This window comes from Opisthorchis viverrini, assembly GCF_000715545.1.
Source record: "Opisthorchis viverrini unplaced genomic scaffold opera_v5_377, whole genome shotgun sequence".
NCBI lineage: Eukaryota > Metazoa > Platyhelminthes > Trematoda > Opisthorchiida > Opisthorchiidae > Opisthorchis > Opisthorchis viverrini.
The window spans coordinates 233,857-240,205 of record NW_008752018.1 but is presented as its reverse complement, the minus strand read 5'-3'; positions in this window follow the sequence as shown (position 1 = coordinate 240,205).

Here is a 6,349-nt window from a genome sequence, read left to right as displayed (position 1 = left end):
TATAATTTTATTCTCCCCCGAAGACCTCGCCACATCCGCGCCCGTCTACACCCAACTACGAAAAACCTCTAACTGATTTGGGATTTACGTGGGAGTACGTTCCTCTACCCTTGCAAAAACAATCCACTTCAGCACGTTGTAGCCCGAGGAGTCGCATCCATTGACCCTGAAGGAACCGTCACCTGCGCTGGTAAAGCGTTTCGACCGGGTAGACCGTCGGTTGTTCTGCTTTGAAGGAGGCAAATGTCACGCTAACCTACAAATGTAAAGTGCACATGTCTCCCGGCAGTTTCGGACCCATTATCCCCACTAGCATAGCGTGCAAGGTGATATAACGCACCCTGAATTGGACCATCTGAAACCGCCTCACTTCCAACAGTTTGTTATCCACGGCGTTACACATATTGCTCCCTAACGGTTCTTGCGTGACAAACATGTTCGTATTTGTGGACAGTTTAACCCAAGCTAAGGACAAAGGAATATAGTTTTTGACTCCTCAAAGGCTTCTAGTCACATTCCCAGTGATATATCGCACTACCAGCTCGAGTTTTGTGGGATTTGCGGACAACTGTAACGCTAGATTAGGGTGTCCCAATCAGACGAAACATTTCGAGTGAAAGCCGTTTTGAGCTACTCTTCCACGGCACCGATCTCCATTGAAGGCGCTTGACGGTGCGCCCAAGGATCCACATCAACGACCCCCATACTTTCTTCTAATTCCGTATCTTTATTTCGCAGACGACATGAAATTCTAAAGTTTCAAAGTCGGAAACTCCACCGTAAAGAAGTGCTCGCGAGAATCGCACCTCTTTCTGAATGAAGAAACGTTCGTCCGTATGACATTTGCGGCACGCTCGTCGAACTTTCTTGTGGTGTATGGTTAAAATGGACCAGAACATATTAGGATGATAGATACCGAAAAGAGATTTAGACATATGAATCTCTTCAAACGTGTTTGTATCATCCGTTATGTTGACAATGAAATTCCCCACGTTTATTATGCCCCCATTTGTAACCCCCGCCCCATTTTTGTGTTTAGTGTGTATATATGAACTGACGTTTGTTTGTCCTTACCACTTCACCCATTTGGCCTTGAAGTCATCCGGCCATTTGTATCTGACTTTGCACGTGTGACTGTCGCACGTTGGAGCCTGTTTGCTCCCTTGCTTTGCACTTTTGTAGTCCAAGCGGACTGTTTGTTTTGGACGCGTATCTACTGTCGAGGTTTGTACAAATTGTGAATTTCTCTTACCCTAATAGTACCGTATAGAAACCCAGCTCCGACTTTGTTTTGCCTCCCCGGAGGTTCTGGTATTACGCGTCACTCGAAGATACCGTTCGACCGTTACAGTGTTCTTCTCACTTTACGAAGAAACATTAGCTCAAAACGCGTTCAACGTTCTGCGGATGGTTTAGTGCACCTTTCCTTGTATTACTGGTATGGACTTCAAAATACTCTATTGAGCCTACGTCAAACCCATTGAGCATACTCAACGATTTGCCACGAAAATGGTTGCCGGCTTCACATTTAGTGGCCATGGAACTCGTCTCCAGTTTCCACCGTAGAATCATCACCTCCGAGGATACCTGGTACTTGTTTGAACAGGGGTCGGCCGGCAGTTTATTCACCGTTCACCCAATAATACGCGTTGGTTGCATGATAAAAAGATTTTCAACTCAGAATGCGACCTTTTTAGCCGACAAGGTTTTCGTTTTGAGTAGTTGGTGCACGGAATAAGCTTCCTCCGATGGTTTTTTGCGCTGCATCTGGCACCGGTTCGGACGTTTTTTATGAGTTATCGTGCTGACGGGCCCACTGACTCACAGTCTGAGCTTAAGCAGCCGTGCTACACCGTTTCCCGTTTGCACTTGTCTCGTGAACGGAAGCTGTGGAAAGAAAAAATCACCCCGGTTTGGGAGGCTTGAACGAGTGCCCCAATTTGCTGCGTCAGTTTGTGAACCCGTAAGCTACATCGGAGTCTCTTCGAAAATCAGCCTGGAAAGTGTCGTGAAAGCAATAGTCTGTCATGGAAGAAACCTTGCACAGAATCCTTCCAGCTTAGTGGCTTTCTGCGGTTCAACTATAACGCGGTACTTTATGATGATGCTAAGTTGCAACAGTCTCCATGCTTTGCAGCCGGACGCAGATGTATGCGCCTCCTGAGCTAATGGTAATTCCCCCATGAATCACATGTAACCCTATCGAACACCCATGCGAAACGTATACCTCTTTTTTATCTTCTCATCGTCTCTGTGATAATTCTACAAATACTTGAGTTTGGGCTATCTGTGACCTTCACCCTTGTAAGATGGTCCTCCAGTTTCTGGAAAGCGTGGGTAGTCTGGCCAACCTGCTTTGTTCAACGTCTCCAGGCCTGAACTAGCTTAGTATCACCATGCTGCAGCCCATTTCTGATGGGGTGCTGTGGGGCCATATGGCTTTTGGCTAAACCGTTACGATGATATGCTCACGTATGCACCGCGTAACTCTTTTCAGAATATTCTCCCGGCTCGAACGACTCCTGTGAATAAATCACAACATAATAAACACAACATAATTGATCCTGGGGCCCGTAACTCTTTTCCGCTACGCTTGACAGCTTTAATAACTAAATGCGTTCCTAATCCATCCCAACATTAGTTAACCTTTCGACCTGTTCGAATTCGAAACAAACTTGCGGATGAGACCAATCGCGCCCTCTACCCCATTACTTTTAAGCGTGATGTCAACCAGCTCGTCCATAACATTGCATGCTTACCTTACCACTAGACTTCAACACGAACCAAAATTGTTTACAATCGATCTTACAAGTTCAGGTACACACCAACCCCGTACCCACACTCATGATGATGCCACTCTCTAATACCTTCTACTTGAGAAATACAACCCAAACCTGCTACAAGAATAAAAATCGCAAGAAACGTTCAAATAGGCTTGAGTTTCAAATCAATCTGCTAACTTATTGACCCTGTTGAACCTATTCCATAAAAGACGTCAGCATTAAATCAGGAAGCAACCATTCGACCACTGAGCGTGGTGCGTAATTTTGGCCCAACATGACCGGGCAATCAACGGTTGACAAACAAATGGTAGCAACCAGATGCGGAGAACGAGCGCGCATAAAGCTCTCGAGTCCCTCTGAAGATAAGCAGTTCCTCATCCGAACCCTTGAGCAGCTCTCCTCCATCTAACACTTCATTCATTTCCAGCTGGTAGGTGACTTCAACGCTCCAGGGACCTCCTGGATGGAGGTCCAACGCGTCGGATCAAGCGGCGCTGATTGAAGTCGTTCAACAGATCGCTTGGACTCAAAATGTCGTTGCACACACCAGATACCACGCTGGCCAACTAGCATCACTCTTGGTTTTGGTCATCACTAACGAAAAACGCTTCGTCGATCTGGTAACAATTAACGCTCCACTGGGACATAGCGACCACTGTGTGCTAAGTTTTGATTTCACCTGTTATAGGCCGGAAATACCGAACTTCGAACGCGGTTTCGAGACTTCTGCGTTGCAGACTTCTCAGGAATGCGCGTCTCTCTTGAAAGACTTAAAATGAGACCAGCTTTAGCGAAAGATATGTATAGGACCATTGTCCAGAAGGCTCACGAGGCTGACGCAACGTTCGTTCAAAAAAAACAGAACGAAGTCGGATGAGTTGCAGGCTGTCTAAAGGGATTTGGTGTCTTCTGGAAAACAGGTCTCAACGTTTTTCAAATAGTTGACTACAGAAGATACAGAAGATGTGCTGACGTTTCGTGAAATGCGGAACCACTTTAAATCAGAAATCCGCCAATCGGACATACGAAAACAAGTCACCATTCTGGACCTCGCCGGGAAAAGCAGGAGACATCGCCGAAGAAAAAAGCCATCCGCGCCGCGTTTTCGAGACTGAAAATTAGGAACCCATGAGTGACGCAACAGTGTTATCTGAGGTGTACAGAGAAGACTGTACAGGTCCGTATTCGATCCCAGAGACCCGTCACATCCAATCCAATATGAACAACCTCTAGCGGATTTGGTCTTCACCATGGAGGACATGCGTCAACTCGTGAATAAAATCAATTCATCCCGCGCGTTGGGGACCGAAGAAGTCCATTCAGGGATCCTGAAGGAAACGTCGTCTACACTGGCAAATCATTGATACCTGGAGCCTCGTGAGTCGTTTGACGAAGGCCGCCTTCTCTCATCTTGGAAGGAAGCGATTGTCACGCCAATCTACAAAACTGGTGACCCTATCGCCTGGTAGCTACAGACCTATAAGTCTTACTGGCGTTCCGTGCCAGATGATGGAACGCATTCTGAAGCGAGCTATCCTGGTTCACCTTACTTCCCACAACTTGATATGTCCAGCTCAACACAGATTTCTCCCGAACCGTCCTTGCGTGACAAACATGCTTGTGTTCATGGGCAGCTCAACCCAAGCCAAGGTCGAAGGACTCATATCCTCATTCCCCTACGGGATTCAAGGGAAAATCCTTCGCTGGATCAAGGTGTCCCTATCAGAAAGATCATTCCGAGTGAGAATAGGCTCGACCTACCCTTCTGCAGCGCCGGTCTCCATTGGAGTTCCTCAAGGCGCCATTCTGGAACCGCTGCTGTTTCTGATCTACGTCAGCGACCTTTTAGATGTTCTTGCGAGTACACGTCTACTTTTTGCGGACGACATGAAATTCTGGAGTTCCAACGCTAGTGCCCTCCGAGTGGATGTAAACGCTGCAAAGCAGTAATCGTTGGGCTGACACCTTCCTTTGAAGGAAGAAAAGTGCGTCCATATGTCATTTGGAGGAGACTCAGCGAGTGCCTTTATCATTTATGGTGAGAAAAGACCAGAAAACTTCGTGAGGATAGGTGCCAAAAAGATTTGCGTACCTGGGCCTCCTAAAACTTGTCCTTCACACTGCACTATGAGAAAGCGGCCCAAAAGGCATTCGCCATGTTACGGATGATCCGACGCATCTTCTCCCGTATTGCTCGGACGGACTTCCAAATACTCTATGGGGTCTACGTCAGACCGCTCCATGAATGTACCAACCAAGTTGTCCATTCAGGACGCTCGAATTTCGTCACCCTCGTTGAGCATGCCCAGCGAGCCGCTACGAAAATAGTGGCCGGTCTCATATCCGTGGACTACAAAACGCGTCTGGCGGCGTTTGACCATTTTCCCCTGGAGTACCGTAGCCTCCGAGAGGACCTCATTTTTACTTATGACCTGTTTGAACAAAGCTTGGCAAACAGGTTTTTCACCGTTTACCCAGCAAACACATGGCGGGGACATAGTAAGAAGCCTTTCAACACAGAGCACACATTCACTAGGAAAAATTTGTTACCATTTCGGGTAGTAGGTGCGTGGAATAACCTTCCTCCGACGGCTGTCCACGCTCCTAGAACCCAGTTCACAGCGAGTCCTCGCGGTGGCAAGTTTACTGTCCCGCGCTGAGAACACCCTTTTTCACTTGTGCCTTTCAGGTGGATGACAGCTGCTGAACGGCAAGAACAAAATCGATCCGGGAAACTTGGGTAAAAGCCTCGATCCTGTGTATCAATCCGTGAATCCCTTTTATCCATGGGACCAGATTCGCACACCTCGTACGTATGGTCATGACCCAGCAATTGCCCCGTTCACAACTCAAGATGCTAAATCTTCTTCATTTATTTCACTGCAGCTCTCAGTCCAAAGCGAAACTTAGGTCAGAAACCCCAACTCAGCTGCCGGAGGCTGCGACCTTCCACGAGCCCCTTGAACCTATTGAACTTACCCACCACAAAAGGCGTCGTACATTAGTGCGCGTGTTTTGATCTGATGCGGAACGTGTTTTCGCCGGCCTCTAGTCGCAATGGGTGGTCGTGATTCAGAGACGGCTATTCACATTCTGGAGAAGTCCCCGACTAGATATGTGTGTACGCTGTGTGCAAAACCGGAAACGCCAACAGAAGAGCCTTCCCTCGAGGTGCATTGCGTTGCGAAGCATCCAAACAGCACACAAATCACCTGTGTTTATTGCGCACGGCTAGTCTCGGTTACAGCAATCAACAAGCATATTGATCGGCATTTCAGTTTATCAGACCAGGAACCTTATCCGTGCCCACTATGCCCGAGGGCTTATGGTACACTAAGATCATTTGCTCAACACGCGGTCTACGGTCATCACGTCAACCCTGCGCTTGTGTTTTACAAATGCGGGCATTGTAATGCAGCCACAGGAACTCCTACAGAATTATCAGCTCATTTGAATAAATATTTTATACCTCTTTATCACTGCAACTACCCCAAATGTCTAGTAAAATCTACGCACCGAGATTTGGTTTTGAAACACTGTTCCCTACGTCATGGAAGTGGTTCAGC